This window comes from Capricornis sumatraensis, chromosome 3 (assembly GCF_032405125.1).
Source record: "Capricornis sumatraensis isolate serow.1 chromosome 3, serow.2, whole genome shotgun sequence".
NCBI lineage: Eukaryota > Metazoa > Chordata > Mammalia > Artiodactyla > Bovidae > Capricornis > Capricornis sumatraensis.
In genome coordinates this window covers 180,298,944-180,325,712 of record NC_091071.1, presented here as the reverse complement: position 1 = coordinate 180,325,712, position 26,769 = coordinate 180,298,944, and the positions used below count along the sequence as shown (strand labels likewise).

Sequence of the window (26,769 nt, the reverse complement as noted above, 5' to 3'; positions counted from 1 at the left end):
ACACACTCGCATTCACACACCCGCATTCACACACACCCGAATTCAACACACTCGCATTCACACACACCCACATTCACGCGTACTCGCATTCACACACACCCGCATTCACACACACCCGCATTCACACACACCCGCATTCACACTCACCCGCATTCACGCGTACTCGCATTCACACACACCCGCATTCACACTCACCCGCATTCACACTCACCCGCATTCACACACACCCGCATTCACACGCAGTCGTGCTCAGACACCCCAGCTCCCCAGCCAGTGGCCCAGCATAGCCCTCAGGCGCTCACTTTCGCCTCCTTCCATCTCGCTCCATCCTGACACCTCCGTGTGTGCCACGCAGGCTGGATGGCACGGTGCCCCTTTTACGAGTAAGCAGGCCAGGTTCCCTGGTGCCCGCCCAGCAGGGTGCTGAGGGATGAAGGCGGCTGGGGTGGCCGTGTGGTGGGGCTTGGGGCCTCCAGCCGGGCAGGATCCAGGCCTGGTGGCTGCCGGTGTGGGGTGGGCACTGGGGTGGGTGCTGCCGCCCCTTCTTTCCTCAGGCCTGGCGCCTTCTCCGGAGAAAAGTCCTGGTGGGGAGAGACCCCGGCCAGGGGTGTCCACCGCTGGTGAGAACGTGGGCTCAGCTCACACCCGCTGTGCAACCTGGAATAAGTTGCTTCCCTTCTCTGAGCCTCTCACGGGATTGCTGTAAGGATCCGTGAGATAATGTGTGCAAAATGACTGAGCCATAGTAGGTACTTAGAGCTAAAAATAGCAGTGATGGTGAACACAGGTGTGCGGCATTTCCTCACGCAGCGGGAATGCTGAGGAAACTCCGTTCAGCGGACGCATGTGAAGCGCCTAGGAGGTGCCAGCGTGCCCACGACAGACGCGCTGGTCCTGGAGCCCAGCGCAGCCCTCGGACTGGGCTGCTCCAGGCCACCATGCCCTGCCCGCCTCAGACCCCCAGCCCCTCCCCACCAAGCCTGCTCTAGACGGGAGCTCTGACCTCTCCCGTCCGCCTGCAGCCCGTCCTACAGCCCAGGGAGGGGAGGTGGGGGGTCCTTTCTCTTCCTCCCAGCACTGGGCACCTGGCTCCGGCTGGAGGGAGGGCTGTGACCCACCCTGACACAGGATGCTGGGTCGCAGCCACGGAGGCTCCCCGCTGGCGGCCTGGCCGCTCTGGGGGCAGTGGGGTGCCAGGCTCAAGGGGCGGGGGGAGGGTGCCTGGGGAGCCCACGGCACCCCTTCAGCCTGAGACAGAGGCCCATGGGGAGGCTGGGCAGTGTGCCACCCCAGGTCACTTGCTCCCCAGCCAGAGACAGTCCAGGCTGGGGCTCTGGCCAGCCCGGCCTCAGCATTCATGCGGGTCAGCTCTTCTCTGCCTGCTGCTCTCCTTGTCCAGATGGGCGCTCAGAGAGGGGCAGGGGCCTGCCCAAGGTCACACAGCCAGCTGGCGTCCGAGTGAGGACTGGAACACAGGCCTGCTGCCCGTCAGCCCAGCCCCGGCCCTCGGCTGAGACTGGGCCTCAGGGGGGTGGGCTGCCCCCCGGCATACCCACATTCACCTTCCCAGTCCGTGGAATTCTGCTGAAGCGGACGATTCCCCGACAGCGCCAAGACGTGTGGCTGTCCTTCCCTGGGGCCAGGCTGTCCTTTTCCATCTCAGTCCAGAGCCCGTCTGCCTGGTGACTTTCCACACACCCCCCCTGCCCCCAGCCATGCATGGGGGAGGGGGGCTCCTGGTTGGGGAGGGGCCAGAGGAGAGTGCCGACTGTGCTCTCACGACATGGTTTGGGGGTCCAGCCAGCACCCCCTCTGCGTGGCCTGCCCCGCTGCTCCTGGTGGACAGTGAACGTCCACCAGGCCGAGTGCCTGGCCCCAGGCTGGGCGCTGGAGCCTGGAGAGGAGACGCTGCGGGGTTTGATGGGAGAGAGGTCAAGGTCAACCAGCGGGGGGGTTAGAGATGACTCAGACTCGGTCCTGCCCAGTCCCAGGAGGCAGAACAGCGCAGTGCAGGGAGCGCAGTGCAGGGAGCCACGTGCATAAGTAACTCTGGTCAGGGTGGCCAGCGGGGCACCCCTACACCAGCCACGGGTGGTCGGGGGAGAGCTGCTTCTGCCAAGGGTCAGAAGGATGGGTGTCAAGGCGAGGGTGAGCCCGCAGTGGAAGTTTGAAGGTTAAGAAGGATGTTGGCATGCAGAGATGAAGGAGGGCTCTATGTCCACAAAGACTCGGAGGCAGGGTGCTGACGGGCCCATGGGGACTGGCATCTATGGCACCCAGGGTCCAGTGGGGAAGGACGAGACTTTAGACTGGAGGTGCCCACCTCCCAGCCTCAGACATCTTCCTCAACACCGGTTTTCTCAGGAAAGACAGAGCTGGATAAGCGGAAAGAGAACAGAACTGGAAACCAGATGGACCTGGGTTTACCTCCGGTGCTCAGAATAATACCTAGTAGACGCTCAGTAAATATTCACTGACTGAAGCTGAGAACCTGAGACTTGTCCGAGGCCACACATCCGGAAAGTGGTTGCAGCCAGGGCTATCTGATTTCACCTCTCCTTCATCCAGCAGATACTTCCGGAGACCTACTCTGTGCCCGGCGCTGTGGGGTGGTGATGGAGACACATTCCCTGGGGAGGGAGAACAGATTGGTGGGGGAGGTTGGCATTAAGCTGATAACGGCCCAGGCAAATTGAGACTCAGCGCCCTGGAAGGTTCTAGACAAGAGCTCTTGAGATGGTGGAAGAGGAGGACTTGATCTGGTCTCTCAGGTGGAGGGAGCGTCCAGCGGGGGTGACAGTGGTAAGTCCCCAGACGGAAGGTGAGTGGGACCTGACCTGGCAGAGAGACCAGCATGGGCGATAGTGTGGAGGAGAGAGGGAGGGTCCAATGCTCAGGAGGACGAGTGTGTGTTTCTTCCACAAGCTGGCCTTCAGCTCTCCTTCTGCCACACTCAGCGGGAACGGCCATGCACCGCTGGCCTCCCTGACCTGAGCTATTTCTGCGTGTGGCTCCCCTTGCCCCGCACCGCTCCCTCCCCACCAGGCCTGGGTGGCTGGCACGCAGAGGGTGAGCTGGTGGGGCGGCGGAGCTGGCCAGGCCATGGGCCCGGATCCCCAGGTGCTGGGATCTCGTCTTCATCCAAAGGGCTTTGGGAAGCCCCATCCTCCTTCTCCAGCCTCCCTTCCAGTCACCCTTGGGGCGCGGGCCAGGGGCTGTCGAAGCCCGGATGAGGCCCCCAGTACAGCGCCTTATCTCTCCAGAGGCCCAGCCTGACCCGGGCGTCCTGAGGACCAGGGCTGGGGGCCTTTCTGAGACACCTGAGCAAGAAGCACACAGCTGACCTCAGACGGTGCCCACTCTGCAGTCCAGCGTCGGGCCCGGGGGCTTCCAGCCAGAGTGAGTGAGCCACACGCCAAGTGAGAGCTCCCCCTCCTCCCTCAAGACTGGGTGGGACCGGGAGACGGAAAAAGGTAAGTTCCGCAGGGGGCTCCCAGGTGGCGGAGGAGACGCTGTGACGGGTACTGGTGACATGGGTGGGCCGGCCCCGGCCAGTGAGTGACGCGGTTCACTGAGCCCATGTCTAAAGTGCCCAGCCCAGGCCTGGCCTACAGTAGCTGCTTCATCACAGGATCCGTTTCTCAGGGATCCGAGGCTGGTACCCTGACCCTGCCGGCGGGGAGGAGGCCCCCTGCAGGGACGAAGGCTGGTTAAGGGCCCCTCTGAGACGCGTCTCCGGGGCGGTGTGTGTCATGCGCCGTCCGACCACCAGGGGGCAGCCTGAGACAGCCTCATTCTTCACCGCTGTCATTGGCCTTCCTCCCGAGGCCAATTTACCTGGAAAGCACCGGAGCTTAGCGACTCGGACTCACCCACTGTGTGAGGTTGTGCGTGGTGTGTGCCGCCCGAGGGGGCCCAGCCGAGCAGGAGGACACGGAAACCCTGCCCGTGCTCTGGTCACCAAGCCCTGGGCCCTGGCACGGGCTGGGTCTGCCCTAGTAAGGGACACCTTGTTTTTAAATATTTATTTATTTGGCTGTGCTGGGTCCTAGTTGCAGCGCGTGAAGTCTTAGTTGCGGCATGTGGAATGTAGTTCCCTGACCAGGATCGAACCCAGGCCCCCTGCATTGGGAGGATAGTCTCAGCCCCTGGAGCACCAGGGAGGTCCCGGGGGGCCTTTTTATTGGCACAAACTTGCTATCTTCCTTCCATGCTTCAGAATACAAGGCTGCATTGACCAGGTTTGCACACAGTCTTCACTTAGGCCAGCAACACTCCTGAGCTCACGTTACCTGGTCCTGATTCCCACTGTACAGATGTGGAAAGGCCTGGGAAGCCAACCAAGGCCAGTTAGGAGCCCAGCAGGGCCTGGAACCTGCAGCTGGAGGGACTACCTGCTCTGCCTGGAGGCTTCAGGTGCCAGGGGCTTCCTCTGGAGGTCAGGCCCTGCCTAGGGGTCCCGGAGACCAGGGCTCGGGGCCTTTCAGGGAAGTGAGAGAAAAGGCCGCAGGCAGACCTCAGAGTTTTGCACTCTCTGCTCCAGGCTCGAGATTGGGGGATTCCAGCTAGACTGAGATGACAGGTCGGAGTCCCTTCCAGGCGACCAGCAGGACTAGACGGGGGAGGGACAGGGGACACGCCCCCAGTCTGATGGAGGAGGAAGAGTTACAGCGTGGGGCACTAAGGCGGCAGCAGCCCTGCTCTCGGAAAGCTTCCAGCCGCTGCATCAGCGGGGTGACGCGTCTCCTGCGTCAGGACCGCTGTCCCCCAGCTGTTTCAGGGGCAGTTCTCATGGGCCTCAGAGGCACACCCCCAGTGTGGGAGAGCCCCCTGATTTCAGGGGGCCATTGGTGTGGGCTTGGGGGGCAGTTGGGTATGTTTGCGTTAATAACAGCAACAGTGATAATCATGGCAGCTGAGGCCTTCCCGTATGCCAGCTGCTGTACTGAGACCCTCCCAGTCCTGTCCTGTTTAATCCTTCCAGTAACCTTACAAGATGGGCCCGAGCTGTGGCCATGCTGGGGCAGCCGGGAGACTCCAGGAGTGCCCGTCCGCAAGTCTGCCCCTATTTCTGCCTCTGGATGTTTGCACAAACTGTGCATTCCCCTCGATTAGTTCATGTCCCCTGTATCCATCCCTCGAGTCGCAGCCGCAGAGGCCTTCCCTGGGTCCCTCCTCATTCATGTCTTCGTCAAATATTGATCGAATCAGCATCAGCAATGTGCTGTCTGCTCAGATAATGGTATACAGTTGAGAGCAATCAGACAGGTCCCAGCTGTCTTGGAGATTAGAGTAGGTGTCAGCAAACTATGATCCAAGGGCCAAATCCGGCCCTTGGCCACCGTTTTAAAGTAAAGTTTTATGGAAACACATCTGTGTTCATTTGTTTACCTATGGCCGCCCTGCCTGACAATAGCACAGCTGTGTTCCTGCAGCAGAAATCCCATGGCTCTCAAAGCTAAAAATATTCGCTACCTGACCCTTTGCAGAAAAAGTTTGCCGACACTTGGTTTAGAGTCTGGCAGGGGAGGCAGACATGACCAAGTCACGGGGATGAGCAACAAATCTTGAGTCGTGCGAGGAGGGGCACAGCGAGGGCCAGGAGCTGAGACGCAGGTGCGACGGCCACCGCCTCTTCCCTCCCGACCCTGATTCTCTGAGCAGTCGGTGGGGGCAGGACATGCAACACACTGGCCTGTCTGAAGGGCAGGCCTGGGACTGGAGTCCCCCCCTGCGCCGTGTTTGCGGCAGGGGTGGGGTCCTGCTGAAATGCACGGTGAGGGCTCCCTGCCTTCTCTCTCACCTCACCAGACCTCAGCCGGTCATGACTGTCCCCCGTCTCCCTGTCCCCTGGGAGGCAGGCACAGTGGGAAGCAGTGTTGGTTTTACACCCGGGACAACAGAGGCTCATTACGTTTAATGACTTGGCCGAGTCTTGCTGAGCTGCAGGAAGAGTTCTTGATGTCGTGGGAAAGCCCTGGACAGTATTTAGGACCTCAGGGCTCTAGCCCAGGTATCACTTGGGCAAGCCTGTTCTCCTCTGGGCCTCAGTTTGTTCATCTGTAGCTGAAAAGGTTGGAGAAAGGAGCTGTTCTCTGTATCTGCAGCAGCACGCTGGGGCTCGCCCCGTCTGTCTCCAGGCCTCGGTCTGTCTCTGTAAAGTGGGGAGAGAAATGCTGAGCCCTCCCACGCTCCTGAGGCTGGGCCCCGGCCAGGGAGATCACAGCTCGCTGGAAGAAAGGGCCTCTATAAACCCAGAGGGTTCCTAGGGCGGTGGGGCCTGGCCTGAGCCGCGGGTCCCGGGGCACCGTTCGCTGTGACCGGCAGGGGGCGCTGTGGGCAAGCGGAGGCCGAACTCGCGGGAGCGCGGACCTGCCCCGCGCAGCGCGGACATGGATGAAGGGGACCCAAGAGACCCCCGACCTCGCGGTGGGGCTGCGGTGGGCACTTGAATCGAGAGGTGGGCATCGTGGCCGGGTCGGGCAGGGGTAGTGACCCCCCGGGCCGGGGGCCCACGGGAAAGCAGGCGGTCTGGGCTGGACAGCCAGGCAGAGACAGGAGAAGCGTCGGGGCTGTCTGGACCTGAACGGTGGCTCTGCCGCCCGCAGGCAGGTTGCCTCTGCGAGCCTCGTGCTCCTTGCCTGTAAAATGCGAGTGATAACTGCACCCGCCTCACACAGCTGTTGTGAGAACCCAAAGAGCGAGCTGTGGGTGACACCGTAGAGCAGGTCCTGACTCTGGCCAGCTTCTTAAATGTGGCCGTTGTGACCCAATCTGGACACTTTGCACGTTGACCGGTGAAGCCACGAGGGGTTCGCGTCCGCTTAGGAGCAGAGCGGTGAGGACAGGCTGAGGACAGGCCGCTTGGAGAGGAAAGAGGCTGCCTGAGGGGGGCGGGAGCACAGTGGGGAGGAGGGCCGCGGTGAGGCGCGGGAGGGAGGATCGGAGGAAAGTGCCCCGTGCGCGCGGCGCCCCCCACCTCCGCTCCCTGCTGACTCACCCCCTCCCGGCTCCTTCCCCAGCTGTGTGCTCTTGGGCATGTCCTCGGGCCTCTCTGAGCCTCAGTCTCCTCCTCTGTAAAATGGGGTAATAGCTTCTGCATCACAGAGCTGCAGGATTCCTTAAGACAGCCTGGCTCTGGGACCCCAGCTTCCACTGTGACCCCTCCAGTCCCATAAGGGGGTGGATCTGGCTCTGGCCCCACAACCTCCCAGGTTGTTTGTCTGGAAAACCACCAACACAAACACAGCCCAGCTGGCCTCTGCAGCCCTGCCCAGCCCTGCCCTGCCCACTCCTGCCTTCGCAGCCCAAGAAGCAGGTGGGGTGAGTCGGGGGAGAAATAGACGCTCTGGGAAAGTGTTTCTTCCCAGTGCAGGGAGTGGCAGTAACCAGGTCAGGGTAGAGCTGACAGAAGGGCCCCCAGGACTCAGCTGACGGGTGAGACGCTCCTATTCCAGCCGGGAGGACAGTGGGAAGCAGGTTCAACATGCAGGTTCCAAGACCCTGCTCCTGTCCTCCCACAAGTCCTGCCACCCGGGTCCTAATTCCCTAGATTCGTGACGACCTCAAGCCCTGGGCAGTCTGCCGGAGGAGACCCAGCAAGGCCTGCTGGGAGAGGCAGAAGCTGATCTGGGAAGAGGCTTGTGGTGGCTTGAGAGCGAGTGGCTCTGGGGCAGGGTCTGTCTGAGGACCGAGGGCTCTTCCAGCAGGCTTGGAGGCCCGAGGCAGTGGCAACCATGAGATAAGGAGGTCAGAAATGCAGGGAGGCAGGGGGGACAGACATGCAGAGGGACAGCGTCAATCCTGTTAACAATTAAAGTCCTCAGGATCCTGCACCTCACTGGGTGGAGGTTTCCATACACGTTGACCTTCTGGTCCTCAAAGTTTAGGAGCTTGCCAGGTGGCTCAGTGGTAAAGAATCCGCCTGCCGATGCAGGAGACACGGGTTCAATTCCTGGGTTGGGAAGATCCCTTGGAGGAGGGCACGGCAACCCACTCCAGTATTCAGGCCTGGAGAATCCCATGGACAGAGGAGCCTGGTAGGCTACAGTCCGTGGGGTTGCAGAGAGTCTGACACAACTTAGCAACTAAGCAACAACAACTAACCTAGGGAGTGGGGGTTATTTTAAGGACCTTTGCAGCGCTGAGGAAACTCAGACATGAGCGCTGGAATCCTGCACCCCATCTGCCCAGGAGAGCAGGGCGGCCACGCTCTGTGCCAGGAGGAGAAGGCCGGGGGCAGCAGGTGAGGATGCACCGCTGGGGCTTTGTCCAGGGCTGATCCTTCTGGGGACCCGGAGCTTCAGAGTTGAGTGGCTGAGACACTTGCAGGTCTGGAGGAGGGGCAGGGTGCAGGCCATGGCTGACCATCACCAGAGTCCGTTCTAATCCTGGAGGGCCGGCGAGGGGGCAGGGGCGTTGTCAGGCTCTGGACACTGAGCCTGAGGAGGGGGAGACGTGCCGTGGGGACGATAGCTGCGACCCCTACCCCCAGGGAAGCCTCACCGCCCGGGCAGAAAGCTGTCTCCTCATCCACAGACACCTGCCCTGAACTGAGGAAGACCCTCCCTGGGGCCCGCTCTCCCAGGAACCCCCTGTGCAAACCCTGATCCTCGGCAGAGTCAGGCCAGGGGGCTCTGGGGTCCATTCTGGAGCGTGCGGCCACGTCCCCTCTCCCTGCCACTGGGAGGCTCTGATTCATGGCCAGGCCCTGGGGCCCAGGCTTTGGGTCGGAGAGCCCGGTCCAAATCGGGAGACAGATAAGGGATTGTCGAGGCTGAGGGTCCTGTAGAGGGGGAGGCAGGCGGGGGTCAGGAGTTAGCTCTACGAGATGCTGGGCTCCCAGGCTTGCAGAACCCCTGGCTGGGGGCTTGTCACACGGTTCTTGGTCCCAAGGTGGCTGGCTCCGTCTGCCCCTGAGGCCGTTTTCAGCTTTCATTTCTCCCTTCCTCCTCAATTCACTTCCGTTTTCAGTTCTGCTTCCAATGTTGCCCTAACCCTCTGTCCCACTGCCCCCCAGGGTCTGCAGACCCGGGTCACCGTAGGCCAGGTCCCTCTGATTGGATCTGAGCCAACGATGCCTCTGGTGCTCAACCCATCTGGGCTGGGTGCCTTCTGGGGGGAGATGGGGGAGACATGGGCTGCGCGTGGGGCTGGCGCGGGTCGCAGACCTCTGAGCAGCAGGAGGAAGCTCTGGGAGGCCGGCCCGTGGAAGGGAGCCAGGCCACGAAGGGGGGCTGGACCGCGGAGGGGGAGCCCGGCACGGAGGGGAGCCGAGCCGCAGAGGGGGCTCGCCTCGCTGGGCGCCAGCTTCTGCGGTGTTAGTGAGGACACACACTCGGTGCTCACGGCGAGTTTCTCTTATCATCGTGGGAGAGTGGCCTCCCATGACCCTGTTTCACCCCTCACTTCTCACCAGGGCACCCGAGGCTCAGAGAGGGCGTCGCCCGTCCCAGGTTGCCGCGCTCAGTGCCTCAGAGCCGGCGGGAGCACCACCCCGGGTGGGTCCCGCGGGGCAGGCCTCATTGTGTGCTCCCGGCAGGAAACCGCTGTGCTCAGCAGCACGGCCACAAGAGGAGGAGCGAGCCTGGCTACGTGACCCACAGCCCTGAGGCTGAGCCAGACCCAGGCCGGAAAGCAACCTGCAGGGGGCAGCTGGGCAGGTGGGGTGGGCCCTGTGGCGGAGGCCTCCCTACCGGGAGGTGGAGATGCACGGAGCTGAGGCCTCACCGCCCTGTCCCCCAAGCCTGCCTGCCAGGAGGCAGCTGGTCAGCTCGTTGCTCCCTGGAAGGGGAGCTGCTTGGGGAGGAGAGGGCCAAGGGTGCCCAGCAGGGCCAGTGTGTGCTTGCACCCCCGGGAGCTTTGCACAGGCCGCCCGCCGGCTCACCAGCTCTGGTTTCCAGGAGCCTGGGGGTCTCCAGAGGGAGGGCTCAGCCCTGGGCAAGGGCCCTGCTGGACTGCCCAGGTGGGACCCAGCGCATGTGAGGGGTTTCCTGGCGACTCACGGGGGACTGCTGCCCCCCTCACTCTGGACGCAGGGCCGGGAGGAGGCCCCAGGCCCAGCTGGCTTGTGGCCTGGCCAGTCACCACAGGGAGGGCGCTGGAGGCCAGCACATCACCAGGAAACACAGCAGAGCCCCTGACAGGTTCCGCAGAGGGCGGGAGACGGTCAGATGTGGCTTCTGGAAGGCGCAGACTGGAGGCCGAAGATTGGGCGGCAGCGGGGGTCTGGAAAAGGGGGGCGGGGCTTAGTAGAGGCTGGGTGAGTGGAGGTGGATGTGCGGGCACCAGAGTGGGCTCCCTGGGGTCCACTCCGGCTCCTCCTCCGAGGCTGTGTGCTGATGGAGCCTTAAGTCCCTGCACCTTGCTCTTCGCATGTAAAATGAAAGTGAGGTCAGAACTGGGCCAAAACAGAACCCCTCCCCACCTCTCTCTGGATGCCCCAGCATGAGTGCCCCGACCAGAGGACGCCTAGACCAGGGCAACGGGAGCCCAAGGAAGCAGGGAACGTGCACAGGATGGAGGCAGGGCTCCGGCCTGGAGCAGAAGGGCTGGGAGGAGGCGGTGTCCCCTGGGGCAAGCACTGAGCAGCCGAGGCCATCCTCCCGAGCAGAACCTCAGCTGGGGGTGGGGGCCTGGGTGCCAGTCCCTGCCACTAGGGAGCCAGCCGTGCAGCTGGGACCCTTTGCTGCGGAAAATGAAAGTCGGGAAGGTGGCTGGAAGGAAACACCTGTCTGGATGGTGAGACCCCCTCCGAGGGGCCAGCTGCAGCCCAGAGCTGCGCTGCGGGTCTCTTCTCCTGCAGCTGCCGCACGTCCAGGCCCCGACCCAAGCCCCCGCCTCCCTCCTCTGCCCTCTGAGAGCGACAGGAGCAGCCACGGGCCTCCCTTCTCCCAGCTCACCGCGTGTCTCCCGGACTCTCTAAGCCCCAGCCTCCTTGACTGTCAAATGGGGCTATAATGATGCTTGCCTCAGAGAGCTGACGAGAGGAATAAATTAAACCATGCATGGCAGATGCAAATTGCCTGGCACAGCTGGCTGATGTGAAGGCTCACTGGTAAGACCCTGATGCTGGGAAAGATGGAGGGCAAGAGAAGGGGACGACAGAGGAAGAGACGGCTGGATGGCATCACCGACTCGATGGACATGAGTTTGGGTAAACTCCGGGAGTTGGTGATGGACAGGGAGGCCTGGCGTGCTGCAGTCCATGGGGTCACAAAGAGTCGGACACAACTGAGCAACTGGACAACGCCAATCTGACCGCTGGTGTGACATCATGTGGCCTCACATGGGCCCTGAGACGCAGACACACTTTGCCATCATACAGAAGAGGAAAACTGAGGCTCAGAGAGGTTGAAGTGGTTTGCTGCGCAGTTCTGACCAAGCAGCTCCCAAGCCTGGTTCTTTCCATGGCGATGGCTAGGACGCGGAAGGGAACGGGTGGGTGGGTGGGTTTGGGACGGGGTCCGCGTGCCCTCCAGCTGGTGTCAGGAGAGGGGGCCGGACTCCCAGTCCCTCCTCTGCCTCTGCCGGACTGTCTCCCCACTGCTGTCAAAGGCCAGCCCTGAGGCGGCTCAGGTCAGCAACTGCGAGCGTCTCTGCTGGGCCGGCGCCCCCCTCGGCTATTCCAACTCTCGGGCCTCACTTGCATCTTTCCCGCGCGAGCTGCGGCCTGTTTCCTCCTCACCTGCCTCTGAGCCAGCAGCTGGCAGCTGCCCTTGTAGAGATGCACCCCCCCCCACCCCAAGTCCACGGGTGGGGAAGAGAGGTCACCAGCTCCCGCCGTGGGATTGCCTTGCCGGCCCAGGGGCGCCTGAGGCACCACCCGCCTCCCCCCACGAGAGGATCTGCAGCTCCTTAGACTCAGAGGAGTTGCCCTCGCCCATGTCAGAAAGCAGGCGGTAAGAGAAACCAGACACTCAGTTCTAAGCGGGGGTCCAGAGTCCTCCACTGCCACCCCCCCTGACCCAGGCCCAGCAGGGTCAGAGCACTGGGTGCCTCTCCTGACATACCTGGCCAGGTGAGCAGGCAGCGAAGCCGAAGCCGAGAGCCAGCTCACCAGCTGGGTGTAAACAGCAGCCCAGTGGGAAGCTGGCAGTCACCTCCGCTGCCCTCTCCCCAGCCCCCTCCCCGGAGCCCCGCCCAGGGAGAAGAGGGTGCCCCGACTCGTTCGAGGAGTTCCGTCCCTCACCTGTGCCCGTCCTGGGCGGGGTAGGGGTGAGCGGGGGGCCCACTGAGACTCTCTGCGCTCCAGGCCCGCACCTAGCCCATGTCTTCCCCGCGCTGGTGCTGGGAAGGCGCCAGGCTCTCGGGATCCCAGGCCCCCACCCCCACCACCCGGCCGCCTGCCCCTGCCACTGGCTCCCCAGGCTCACGGAGCAGGACGAGGGCCGTCTGGGCGCCGGGTCGCACCCTGAAGGGGCCCCCTTGGCCCCCGTCCCCACCAGCCGAGAGCTGTGTCCTTCGGAAGGAGGGGTGCGGCTCCAAGGTTTCCAGGACAAGGAGGAAAACCAGTCTGCACAGACCACTGAGACCCGAGGCCCTGCCCTTGGCACACACTATCTGGGGGACGGGCGTTGCCTCCCCCACCTTAAAAACGGGGACGCTCAGGTGAGACTGGTGGCTGCCTGAGGGACTGGACTCTCTCTCACTGTCCGTCCCTGTCTTCCCGATGCCTGCCACGCGGCAAGAGCTCAAGCGACCCTTGTGGAGTGAATGAAGGAGGTTCAGAGAAGGCAAGCAGCCTGGCCAAGGGCACACAGCCAGCAGGCTGCTCTTCTGAGGGGCGGCCTCGGCTATTTCAGATCCTCAGCCCAGGCTGTTTCTGAGAACCACCCACCACTGTGGGGCACCACATGGACAGGAGTGCAGGGGCGCCTCTCCAGGTGCCAGAGCCCTGTCAGTGCACACCCACACCCCACACAGCCCTCAGCGGAGGCCCAGCTGCGGGGGCCAGCTGCAGAGGGCCCATCTGCGGAGGCCCCCATCTATGGAGACCCCCATCTGCGGAGGGCCCATCTGCGGAGGCCCCATCTATGGAGGGCCCCATCTGTGGAGGCCCCATCTACAGAGGCCCCCATCTATGGAGACCCCCATCTGCGGAGGGCCCATCTGCGGAGCCCCATCTATGGAGGGCCCCATCTGTGGAGGCCCCATCTACAGAGGCCCCCATCTATGGAGGCCCCATCTACAGAGGCCCCCATCTATGGAGGCCCCATCTGCGGAGGCCCCATCTATGAAGGCCCCATCTGCGGAGGCCCCATCTATGGAGGCCCCATCTGCGGAGGCCCCATCTATACAGGCCCCATCTATGGAGGCCCCATCTGCGGAGGCCCCATCTATGGAGGCCCCATCTGCGGAGGCCCCATCTATGGAGGCCCCATCTATGGAGGCCCCATCTATGGAGGCCCCATCTATGGAGGCCCCATCTGCGGAGGCCCCATCTATGGAGGCCCCATCTATGGAGGGCCCCATCTATGGAGGGCCCATCTGCAGAGGCCCCATCTATGGAGGCCCCATCTATGGAGGGCCCATCTACAGAGGCCCCCATCTATGGAGGCCCCCATCTACAGAGGCCCCCATCTATGGAGGGCCCATCTGCAGAGCCCCATCTATGGAGGGCCCCATCTGTGGAGGCCCCATCTACAGAGGCCCCCATCTGTGGAGGCCCCATCTACAGAGGCCCCCATCTATGGAGGCCCCATCTGCGGAGGCCCCATCTGTGGAGGCCCCATCTATGGAGGGCCCATCTACAGAGGCCCCCATCTATGGAGGCCCCATCTGTGGAGGCCCCATCTATGGAGGGCCCATCTACAGAGGCCCCCATCTATGGAGGCCCCATCTATGGAGGCCCCATCTGCGGAGGCCCCATCTATGGAGGGCCCATCTGAGGAGGCCCCCATCTACAGAGGCCCCCATCTATGGAGGCCCCATCTACAGAGGCCCCATCTATGGAGGGCCCCATCTGCAGAGGCCCCATCTACAGAGGCCCCCATCTGCGGAGGCCCCATCTACAGAGGCCCCCATCTGTGGAGGCCCCATCTACAGAGGCCCCCATCTGCGGAGGCCCCATCTACAGAGGCCCCCATCTGCGGAGGCCCCATCTGCGGAGGGCCCATCCATGGAGGTCCCCATCTACGGAGGGCCCATCTGAGGAGGCCCCATCTATGGAGGCCCCATCTACGGAGGCCCCATCTATGGAGGCCCCATCTGCGGAGGCCCCATCTATGAAGGCCCCATCTGCGGAGGCCCCATCTATGGAGGCCCCATCTGCGGAGGCCCCATCTATAGAGGCCCCATCTATGGAGGCCCCATCTGCGGAGGCCCCATCTATGGAGGCCCCATCTGCGGAGGCCCCATCTATGGAGGCCCCATCTATGGAGGGCCCCATCTATGGAGGGCCCATCTGCAGAGGCCCCATCTATGGAGGCCCCATCTATGGAGGCCCCATCTGCGGAGGCCCCATCTATGGAGGCCCCATCTATGGAGGCCCCATCTGCGGAGGCCCCATCTATGGAGGCCCCATCTGCGGAGGCCCCATCTATGGAGGCCCCATCTATGGAGGCCCCATCTGCGGAGGCCCCATCTATGGAGGCCCCATCTATGGAGGGCCCCATCTATGGAGGGCCCATCTGCGGAGGCCCCATCTATGGAGGCCCCATCTATGGAGGGCCCATCTACAGAGGCCCCATCTATGGAGGGCCCCATCTGTGGAGGCCCCATCTATGGAGGGCCCCATCTGCGGAGGCCCCATCTATGGAGGCCCCATCTATGGAGGCCCCATCTGCAGAGGCCCCCATCTGCCACACCACTGAGGCCCTGCAATGGGCCCTCCATTCTGCCACCTCCAGCAGATACACGCGCTTCCTCCGGGCCTGGCCTCATGCCCTCCCCTGTCACCACCCTCCTCCACAACCGGGAGAGGGCAGGACGGGGCATGCAGTCTTCCACCCCAACACCCGGCGCCCTCGCAGCCTCCCCAGGCCCCAGTAAGCGATTGGCACCACTGCTCTGCAGAAGGCCGGGGAAGGCACCTCCATAGGGCACAGATTTGGGCCCAAGAACAGGCAGCATCCAGACCACGGTGCAGCCAGGTGGAGCGGGTACCTGGGCAGAGCTGGGGCACCTGGGCTGTCTTCAGGGAGACTCCGAGCTTTGGGGTCACCACTCCCACACTGCTGTACCTCATGGCCCAGCCCCAGGAAGCATCTGAACACACAGACCGCAGGGGCCAGGCCCTCCTCCTGCTTGGTAAGCCCTAGACCTGCTCGGCAACCAGCTAGCATCTCAAGTCCCTGGGACTCACTCCCCCGAGCAGGCTAAACCTGGAACGCGCCTCTTCTTCTTTCCCACCAACAGAGGGCCAGCAAGGCAGGGGTGGTCAGGAGAGGTGGGGGACCCTGGGAAGAATAGATGGCATGTGCCAGACCATGCTTGAGACACTCCACACAGATTTTGGGTGAACCTCACAGCAACCCTGGGAGATAGACAGTAGTTAATCTTATGGACCAACCTTCTTCCCATTTACTAGAGGAGTAGACTGAGTCCTTAGAAGAAAAGCTATGGCCAACCTAGACAGCACATTAAAAAGCAGAGACGTTACTTTGCCAACAAAGGTCTGTCTAGTCAAGACTATGGTTTTTCCTGTGGTCATGTATGATGTGAGAGTTGGACCATGAGGGCCAAAGAATCGATGCTTTTGAACTGTGGTGTTGGAGAAGACTCTTGAGAGTCCCTTGGACTGCAAGGAGATCCAACCAGTCCATCCTAAAGGAGATCAGTCCTGAATATTCATGGGAAGGACTGATGCTGAAGCTGAAACTCCCAAGACTTTGGCCCCCTGATGCAAAGAGCAGACTCATTAGAAAATACCCTGATGCTGGGAAAGACTGAAGGCAGAGAAGGGTGTGACAGAGGATGAGATGGCTGGATGGCATCACTGACTCAATGGACATGAGTTTGAGCAAAATCCGGGAGTTGGTAATGGACAGGGAAGCCTGGCGCGCTGCAGTCCATGGGGTCGCAGAGTTGGCCACGACTGAACTGGACTAAACTGAGACTGCGTCCAGAGAGTGGGGGCTCTCACCCAAGGCTCCCGCTCCCTGGCATGCAGTAGGCATCCACTAAGTATTCGTGGGTGGGTGCAGTTGCAAGGAGGAAGGTGATCTGTCTAAGAGCTTGAACAGAGGCAGATTCTGACCCCAGGCCTGACTCCAGAGGCTCTGGGCTTCTCTCTCACCCGAACCTCCTCCGCAGCCTTGGGACCCACACACAAGGCATAGCTGGCGTCCATCCAGTTACAGGTCTCCTGTGTGAGGTGGCCGCGTTCCCAGGCTCCACGTATTTCGTTTCATGGTTTGAAAGAGAAACACAGCCCCTACAGACATCCGGGAGCAGCCCGGCGCCCCTACCTGGGCCCCCGTGCACTCCCATTAAGCAGAGCAGTTTCACAGATCACCAGCATCAGACAGGGCCCCTCGACGACCGTGAGGGATCAAGGCAAAAATCAAGACCACTCGATAATCGAGTCTGATGCAGACAAAAGACGAATGCGATCCAAACCGCACAAATGGCCAGACATCCCAGCTGAGTGAGTGAGCACTGCTTCTTTGCTAGTCACAGCTTGAGCTTCGATTCATCCCTCTTCACTTCCAGATTAAAACCATTAGGGTACCCCACCACACAGTCACCCCGCTTCCGGATGCATCCAGCCCAGAGTGAACTCCACTCCCTCGAGCCCTTCCCAGAGCTCCTAACAGCAGCCCGGAGCCCTCCCAAGTCCTGCCCAGCTGCTTCTCGCGGAGCCGCCCCTCAGCGTCCACCCTCGTTGCCACAAGCAGTAGCCAACTTTGTTCAGCTGCATTTCTGGGGGTCTTTGCCTGGGGGGCATTGACAAAGGCTTAGAAAAACTGCGCAGGACCTGTTTTGTTCAGCGCATTTTGTGTTTGGCCCTGGAGCTGTGGGCCAGGAAGGTGTCAGCCTCTGATGAAATGTCACGGGCTGGGATGGGGCCCGTCACCCCCATCTGTTCCCAGGAGGCCAAGTTTCAGGCTCTGGAGCTGGAGAACGGTTAACTCCTGCGGGTCCCGTCCAGTGCAGCCTGAGTGTGAGCCTTGAGGGCCCCCCACCATGGGGGCGTCTGAGGAGGGGATGGGAGAAGACGCAGGGCACCTGGGTTCAGCTCTTGCCTCTGCCCCCTATTTGCACGTGACCTGAGCCTCGGTTTATCCATCTGGACAATGGGATGGGGTGGGATAAAGGAGTCCCTCCTCAGGTAGGGTCACTTACCCAGCTCCCTGCAATAACCCTTCAGCGGTCAAGACAGTGACCTCCCCTTCGCCCCTTCAGCTCCTGGTTCCTGAGGGTTAACCGACCTTCCCTTCCAGGCTTGGGCCCACATCAAGGGGGACGTGGGGGCAAGAGAGGGGCTGGGGGTCCCGTGTGTCTCCAGTCGCTGCACCCCCAGCTGGACAGAGAGCATCGCTGGAGCTTGCTCTGAAGGCTCAGGCCTCCTCTGCACCCCGTCACCCCATCACCCTGTCCCTCAGGTTCCCGAGCGCAGGGATCCTGTCCAAGGCAAACAGATGGGAGGATGGAGCCGGAGGTGGCACAGGAAGGGCCTCGGGGCTGAGCAGAGGGCGCCCTGGCAGCCGCGGTTGAGGGAGCCGGCTCTGTGGCTTCTTTCAGCCCTGCATCCGGCTTCTCTGGAGCCGAGCGGACGCGGCCACTCCCGTTCCGCCCCAGGCAGGAGCAGAGGAGGAGGCCGGAGCCCAGGACTGAGGCGAGCCAAGGACCGCGACCTTTCCTGAAAGAGGCTGCGTGGCGCTGAAGGTCAAGGGCTTTTGCTTTCCCTCAAGCTCGGGGCCTCTCATCTTTGTAGGCCCGTCTCTCGGGGGAGGCAGGAAGAGGGGATCCATAAAGGCAGTCGGGGTGCTGCGGCCGCCTCCCAGCTTCTCCCTGCCCCTCCATCCCCACCCCAACCTCCAGGCTGATTCACCAGCTCCGCTCAGCACCTTCACAGACGTGTTTGCTGGATAATTGCTACACATCCTTCAGGCCTCAGTTTAAATATCACTTCCTCTTGGAAGCCTCCCCTGCTTGAATCTCCTTGCAATGCCCAGATCCCACTGATTTGCGACCAACTTCTCATTAACCTCCTGGAGGGTAAGGGGCAGCCTCTGTGTTGGTCACAGCTGAGTTTCCGGGGCTTGGAACGGGCCTGGCAGACTGTGAGTACCACACACATGTTTGATGGTAAATAAACACAGGCATGGAGAGGTGGACTCTAGGGACCAGGGCTGCGAGCAAGGGACCGTGAGTTGGGAGAGCCTATAGTGGCCAAATTCTGAGTAGGGCTTTGAGAGAAGGCGTGCCCGAGATGAGGCGGGAGGGGACCTTGCCTGGATGCAGCCCGCTGCCGTGCTCAGTAGCTCGGTGGTGTCTCACTCTTTGGAACCCGCCCCTCTGTCCATGGGATTCTCCAGGCAAGGATACTGGAGTGGGTTTCCAGGCCCTCCTCCAGGGGATCTTCCCAACTCAGGGATCAAACCCAGGTGTCCCACACTGCAGGCGGACTCTTCGCCGTCTGAGCCGCCAGAACACAGCCTGGGCAGGGGTAGGGAAGCGCCAGCAGAGGCGAAAGTGCAGGCACTTCCACACCAGGACTCCTGGGACGTGTAATTGGGAACAGCCCTCCTCTGAGGACAAACAGAGTCCCTAGACCCAATTCAAAGAGATCGTCTTCTTAAGACCATCGAGCAATCAACAAGAATTCCAAGGACTTCACTGGTTGCCCAGTGGTTAAGGCTCCGCCTGCCAATGCCGGGATGTGGGTTTGCAACTACGGAGAGTAGCCCCTGCTCTCCACAGCCAGAGAAAGCCCATGCGCATTACCAAAGCCCCAGCACAGCCAAGAAGGGCGTAATAAATCAGGCTTTAAAAGAAAGAAAGGGGACTTCCCTGGAGGCCCAGTGGCTAAGACTCCATGCTCCCAATGCAGGGGGCCTGGGTTCGACCCCTGGTGAGGAGACAAAGACCCCACATGCCCGGTGGTGCAGCCAAAAATAAAAAAAATTTCTAAAAGAAAGAAAAAGAATTCCACAGTAAGAGCCCAGCAGAAGGCAAAAATCCGGAGGGGAAAGCCCAGTCCCGAGATCCCGCTCGCCCTGAGGGTAGCTGCCAATCCAGGAGAATCAGCATTGAAACCGAGCTCTTGTGATGGCCTCAAGGGAGGCAGGGAAAGAGGAAGAAAAAAAGGGAAACCTAGCTTTGCCCAAGATGAGCAGCCTGATACCCTACATCTTTAAGCAGAGACATCCTCAGAATAAGGTGAACCGGAAGAAAAGCCAGCCTTGAGCCCAGTCACCAGGATGACTCGTGAAACTCAAGCCTTGAGTCGCGGTGGCCGTGGGCCGGCAGTCTCCAGGGGCTGGGGGAAGCTAGCGAAGCGCTCATCTGGCTAGAGACGCCGCCGTCCCGGGCCTCGTGCTATTTTCACAGAGAATCTTCAATTATAATCTTAGCAATTTCAAAGTATTTCAAATTTTCAAATACAGTGAGTTGAACACAGTCAAGGATAACTAGGTCCGTAAGGAAGCAAGGCCAAAGCCGCAGCAACAGAAGGCACTGCAGATAGCCGTCATGTGATGCGGCGGAGGCGCCAACTAGCACCAAGGCGGAAAGTGCACCGCAACATAGAAATGCATCGAGCCAGCGTCTGGCACACCTTGAACCTGCTTAATGTTACATGTCAATAACATTTCACTAAATTCTTAAAACTATGACAGACACAGACCACAATGACTTCAGATATTGAAATTTTCAAAAATTATGGCTTCAGAATCACAGGTTCAAAGATCCTCATGAACAAACTCATTCTAGAATTCATTTGGAAATTCAAGGGACCCAAACTAGAAAAAAAAAAATCTTGAAAAATAACAAATTTAGAAAACTCACACTTCCTAACCTCAAAACTTACTCCAAGGCCACAGTAATCAAGACTGTGTAATAGTAGCATCAGGACAGACATTTAGACCCAAGGAACAGAGCTAAAGCCCAGAATTAGACCCTCACACTATGGCCAATTGGTTTTTGTCAAGGGTGCCAAGAAAATGCAATGGGGAAATAGCTTTCTCGACAAATAAAGGTGGGACAGCTGGATTTTCCCATGCAAAAGAATGGAATTGGACTTCTATTTGACCCCGTATTTCACATACACCATTCCCTCAAAAAGGTCCAAAGTTTTAAATCTAAGAGCTAGAATTATAAAACTCTTAGAAGTAAACAAGAGTAGGGAATTCCCTGGCGGTCCAGTGGTTAGGACTTTGACCTTCCAGTGCAGGGAGCACGGGTTCGATCCCTGGCTGGGGAAGTAAAGTCACACAAGCCGTGGGATGTGGCCCCAAAAACGAAGAAAACAAGTGTGAATCTGTGTAACCTTGGATATTTGACAGTGGTTTCTTAGAAATGATGACTCAGCACAAGCAAAGCGAAAGTAGAGAAATTGGACTTCATCAACATTTAAAACCTTTATACTTCAAAGGATACCATCAAAAAGGTGAAAAGACAACCCACAGGATGGAAAAAAAAAAAAACATACCTGCAATTCAGACATCTGATAAGGGCCTACTATTTAGAATATATGGAGAAGGCAATGGCAACCCACTCCAGTACTCTTGCCTGGAAGATCCCATGGATGGAGGAGCCTGGTGGGCTGCAATCCATGGGGTCTCGAAGAGTCAGACACGACTGAGTGACTTCACTTTCACTTTTCACTTTCTTGCATTGGAGAAGGAAATGGCAACCCACGCCAGTGTTCTTGCCTGGAGAATCCCAGGGACAGGGGAGCCTCGTGGGCTGCCGTCTCTGGGGTCGCACAGAGTTGGACACGACTGAAGCGCCTTAGCAGCAGATTTAGAATATATAAAGAACTCTTCCCTATTGATGTTTGACAGAAAGCAACAAAGTTCTACAAAGCAATTATCCTTCTATTAAAAATAAATAAATTTTTAAAAAGAATTCTCACAGCACAAGAGTAAAGTCAACAAACAACCCATTAAAAAGTGAGCAGGGGCTTGAGTAGGTATTTCTGCAAAGATATATGGATGGCCAATAAGCACATGATACTCAAATCATTAGTCATTGGGAAAATGCAAATCAAAACCACAAGGAGACACCAGTGACACCAACTAAGATGGTTACAATAAAAGAGACAGACATTAGCAAGGGTTGTAAGCCTTTGAAGAAACTGGAATCTTCATACACGGCTGGTAAGAATATGAACTGGTGCGATCACTTTGGAAAAGAGTTTGGCAATTCCACAGAAAGCTAAATGTGACCCAGCCGTGCCATTCCCACAGAGATGCCCAAGAGAATAAAAAACATATGTTTACACAAAACTTCTACATGAATGCTTACAGCTGCATTATTCATAATATCCAAAAAGTGGAAACAACCCAAATGGTGTAGTCATGCAATGGAATATTATTCACTCACGAAAAGGAACACAACACAGATACCACTGTGAATGAGCCTTGAAAACATTCTGTTAAATGAAAGATGCAAAACTGTGCATTCCCGTCTTTTATGAAACGTCGCAAATAGGGAAAGTCGCGGAGATGGAAAGCAGTTTATGCAGCGCTTAGTCGCTTAGCCGTGTCCGACTCTATGCAACCCCATGGACTGCAGCCCGCCAGGCTCCTCTGTCCCTGAGTTCTCCAGGCAAGAACACTGGAGTGGGTTGCCATGCCCTCCTCCAGGGGACCTTCCCAACCCAGGGATCGAACCCAGGTCTTCCGCATCCAAGTGGATTCTCCACTGTCTGAGCCACCAGAGAAGTGGTACATAAATCCCAGTAATATTTTCCTTTGGCTCTGTTTCCCTAAAGCAAGGGAAATATCAGCAAAAATAAACAAATGGGACCTACATGCTAAGTCGCTTCAGTCATGTTCGACTCTTTATGACCCTGTGAACCACAGCCCACCAGGCTCCTCTGTCCATGGGATTCTCCAGGCAAGAATACAGGAGTGCGTTGCCATGCCCTCCTCCAGGGGATCTTCCCGACCCAGGGATGGAGCTTGAGTCTCTTGTGTCTAACCTGCACTGGCAGGTGGGTTCTTCACCACCAGTGCCACCTGGGAAACCCAAATGGGACCTAACTAAATCTATAAAAGATAGATAGGGAGAAAATGGAAACAGTGAAAGACTTTATTTTCTTGGGCTCCAAAATCACTGCGGACAGCCAGGAAGTTAGAAGACTCTTGGTCCTTGGAAGAAAAGCAATGACCAACCTAGACAGCATATTAAAAAGCAGAGACATTACTTTGCCAACAAAGGTCCGTCTAGTCAAAGGTATGATTTTTCCAATAGTCACATATGGATGTGAGAGTTAGACTATAAAAAAAGCTGAGCACCGAAGAATTGACGCTTTTGAACTGTGTGTTGGAGAAGACTTTTGAGAGTCCCTTGGACTGCAAGGAGATCCAACCAGTCCAACCTAAAGGAAATCAGTCCTGAATATTCATCGGAAGCACTGATGCTGAAGCTGAAGCTCCAGGAGTTTGGCCACCTGATGTGAAGAGCTGACTTTGGAAAAGACCCTGATGCTGGGAAAGACTGAGGGCAGGAAGAGAAGGGAGTGACAGAGGGTGAGATGGCTGGATGGCATCACTGACTCAATGAACATGAGTTTGAGCAGACTCCAGGAGATAGCGAGGGACAGAGAAGCCTGACGCGCTGCAGTCCATGAGGCCACAAGGAGTCAGACACAACTGAGAGACTGAACATCAACAAAATGTAAAAACTTCTGCAGAGCAGGGTTTTGTGAACATCAACAAAACAAAAACTTCAACTTACTGAATGGGAGAAAATATTTGAAAATGATATAACAGATAAGGATTAATATCCAAAATATATAAACAGCTCATACAGCTCAACATCAAAAAAAGAGAAGCCTGATTTCAGTTCAGTTCAGTCGCTTAGTCGTGTCCAACTCTTTGCGACCCCATGAATCGCAGCACGCCAGGCCTCCCTGTTCATCACCATCTCCTGGAGTTCACTCAGACTCGCGTCCATCGAGTCCGTGATGCCATCCAGCCATCTCATCCTCGGTCGTCCCCTTCTCCTCCTGCCCCCAATCCCTCCCAGCATCAGAGTCTTTTCCAATGAGTCAACTCTTCGCATGAGGTGGCCAAAGTACTGGAGTTTCAGCTTTAGCATCATTCCTTCCAAAGAACACCCAGGGCTGATCTCCTTCAGAATGGACTGGTTGGATTTCCTTGCAGTCCAAGGGACTCTCAAGAGTCTTCTCCAACACCACAGTTCAAAAGCATCAATTCTTCGGCGCCCAGCCTTCTTCACAGTCCAACTCTCACATCCACACATGACCACAGGAAAAACTATAGCCTAGACTAGATGGACCTTAGTCAGCAAAGTAATGTCTCTGCTTTTTAACATGCTATCTAGGTTGGTCATAACTTTCCTTCCAAGGAGTAAGCATCTTTTAATTTCATGGCTGCAATCACCATCTGCAGTGATTTTGGAGCCCAAAAAATAAAGTCTGACACTGTTTCCACTGTTTCCCCATCTATTTCCCATGAAGTGATGGGACCAATTTAGCCTGATTTAGACAGAACTAAATAGATCTTCTTCCAAAGAGGAAGTGCAGATGGCCAACTGCACGTGAAGAGATGCTCATCATTGGGGAAATGAGCATCGAAACCACAGTGAGGTATCACCTCAGTCCTTTCAGGATGATGATCCTCAAACAGAGCACAGCAACCAATGCTGGTGAGAGTGTGGAGAAAGGGAGCCTCACACGCGGTTGGTCGGAACGTGAACTGGGCAGCCAATGTGGAGAATGGCAGGGAGGTTCTCAAAATGCTAAAAATAGAATTCTCAGATGATCCAGCAATTTGACTCCTAGGCATACATCCAGCGCCAGCCCAGGACACAGCGACCGTCGCGATGCTGATGCCCAAAAAGAACCGGATTGCCATTTATGAACTCCTTTTTAAGGAGGGGGTGATGGTGACCAAGAAGGATGTCCACATGCCCAAGCACCCGGAGCTGGCAGACAAGAATGTGCCCAATCTCCACGCCATGGAAGCCCGGCAGTCTCCCAGGGCACGAGGCTACGTGAAGGAACAGTCTCCCTGGAGACATTTCTGCTGGTACCTCACCAGCGAGGGCGTCCAGTATCTCCGCGATTACTTCCACCTGCCCCCTGAAATCGTGCCCGCCACCCTGCGCCGCAGCCGTCCTGAGACTGGCCGGCCACGGCCCAAAGGTCTGGGGGAGAACGACCTGCAAGACTCACACGAGGGGAAGCCGACAGAGACACCTACAGATGAAGCGCCGTGCCCCCTGGTGCCGACAAGAAAGCCGAGGCCGGAGCTGGGTCAGCAACTGAATTCCAGTTTAGAGGCAGATTCGGTCGTGGACGTGGTCAGCCACCTCAGTAAAGTTGAAAGGGGTCGTTTTATGTTGAATAAACCTGTAAACAGAAAAAAAAAAAAAGAAAGAAAGAAAGAAAAAAAAAATTAAACCACTGATTTGTGAAGATATGTGCATCCCAGTGTCCATTACAGCGTTCTTCACAATACCGTTGCCAAGATTTGGAAGCAACCTAAATGCCCATCAACAGACGAGTGTGTTCAAGAAGATGTGATGCAGAGGTGTGCAGGGGGACACTGCTCACCCGTAAAACAGAGAGGAATTTGCAACGACTGGATGGACTTGGAGGTTTGCTGGGCTTGGTTTAGTCACTAAGTCATGTCCGACTCTTGTGACCCCATGGACCGCAGCCTGCGAGGCTCCTCTGCCCGTAGGATTTTTCAGGCAAGAATACCAGAGTGGGTTGCCATCTCCTTCTCCAGGGGGTCTTCCTGACTCAGGGATGGAACCCTGGTCTCCTGTGGGGGGCGGGTGGTCTCTCCACCACTCAGCCACCAGGGAAGCCCCTTGGAGGATATTATGCTAAATGAAATAAGTCAGACAGAGAGGGACAAATACTGTATGGTGCCACCTATGTATGGAGCCTGGAACATACAACAGGGACTTCCCTGGCAGTCCAGGGGTTAAGACTTCATGCTCCCAATGGCTGGCAGGGGCTTGACCCCTGGTTGGAGAACTAAGATTCCATATGCTGCGCGGCTCAGCCTAAAAAACGAAAGCCTAGTGAATATAACAGAAAAGAAAGCCTCATAGATGCAGAGAAAAAGCTAGCGGTTACCAGTTGGGGGGTGCAATTTAGGAACAGGGGAGTAAATGATACCAACTATTACGTGTAAAATAAACTATAAAGATACGTTGTATAACACGGGGAATGTAACCAATATTTTATAGTAACTATAAATGGAGTTTAAAAATTGTGAATCATTATATTATATACCCATATCACATAATGTTGTATATCAACTATACTTTAATTAAAAATTTAAACAATAAAAAAGAAGATGGATTAGTGGTTGCCAGGGGTGCAGGATGAGCGAGGCTGACAGGCACGGAGTCTCATTTGGGGGCGATGAGCGTGTCCTGGAATTACAGCGTCGATGGCTGCACAGCCTTGTGAATATGCTAAAAATGACAAATCGTATATTTTTTAATGGTGAACTTTATAGTATGCAAATTGTATCTCAGATTTTTAAAAGATCGTCAGAGACAAGGTTCGCTAATAACGGCTAACATCTGTGAAGCACTAACTACCGTATCAGACCTGTTCTGAGTACTTTATGCACATTAATTCACTGGCGCCTCTCAGCGTTCCTGTAGGTAGCAACTGATACTCCTCCGTTTCACCAATAACAGCTGAGATGGAGAAAGGTCTGTTGCTTAAGGTCGTCCAAGTCACTGGGTTCAGACGGGGAACCTGGGGCCCAGAGAGGGTGATGGCACACCCCAGGTCACACAGCAACCCGATGCAGAGTCCGGACGAGAACCCGGGGCCCGCTGCCTGCTTTCCTTCAGGAGGCCTTCAGAATCGTGTCTTATTGGGTTGGGCGATGCTATTAGGAGTCTATGTGCCCCTGGAAGCCCCAGGAGAGGTTTTGCAAAGATTTAAAAAAAGCTCCCGAGTCTGCACCACTTACCACAAGCCTGGCGTTACACTCAACACTGTGCCTCACCCCAGTGAAACCTCTAAATCCCTGTTTATCATCCCTCTTTTCATTGTTGCAAAACTGGGGGCTCAGAAAGATGGTGAGACTTTCCCAAGATCACACAGCTAGTCAGTGATGGAGCACAATATGAACGCAGCCCTGTGGGTTAGCAGCCGCGATCTAACCAGCCCACAAGAAAAGAACGCGAGAGCGAAGGAGTGGGCTTCCCTGGGGGCGCAGCGGCAGAGAGCCGGCCTGCCACGCAGAGACCTAAGAGACGTGGGTTTGGTCCCTGGGTCGGGAAGATGCCCTGGAGGCGGGCATGGCAGCCCACGCCAGCATTCTTGCCTGGGAAATCCCATGGACAGAGGAGCCTGGCGGGCCGCAGTCCATGGGGCCGCAAAGTTTTGGACACAGCCGAGCACAGCACCAGTGGCAGAGCGCAGGTCCAGGGTGTCGCTCAATCGGCACCACAGATGCTGGCGGCGGGTCGGGACCGGGGAAAGCGGCGGGGGGGAAACAGGCGGGACTGCACGGCTGCTGGAGATCAGGAGACACCAGAGCCAGGCAGACAGGGCCCAGGAGTACGGAGAAGGGCCGGGCGGCGGGCTCGGGCCGGGAGGGCTTCCTGCCAGAATCCGGGCGGCAATCCTCCCAAGTTCCTCTCCCCACCCCG

At 57.8% G+C, this 26,769-nt stretch overlaps 1 pseudogene; it reads left to right on the top strand.

Annotated features, from left to right (window-relative positions):
• The first annotated feature begins 23,961 nt into the window (after positions 1-23,961).
• On the top strand, positions 23,962-24,458 carry LOC138075350 (small ribosomal subunit protein eS10-like; annotated as a pseudogene).
• The last annotated feature ends 2,311 nt before the right edge of the window (positions 24,459-26,769 follow it).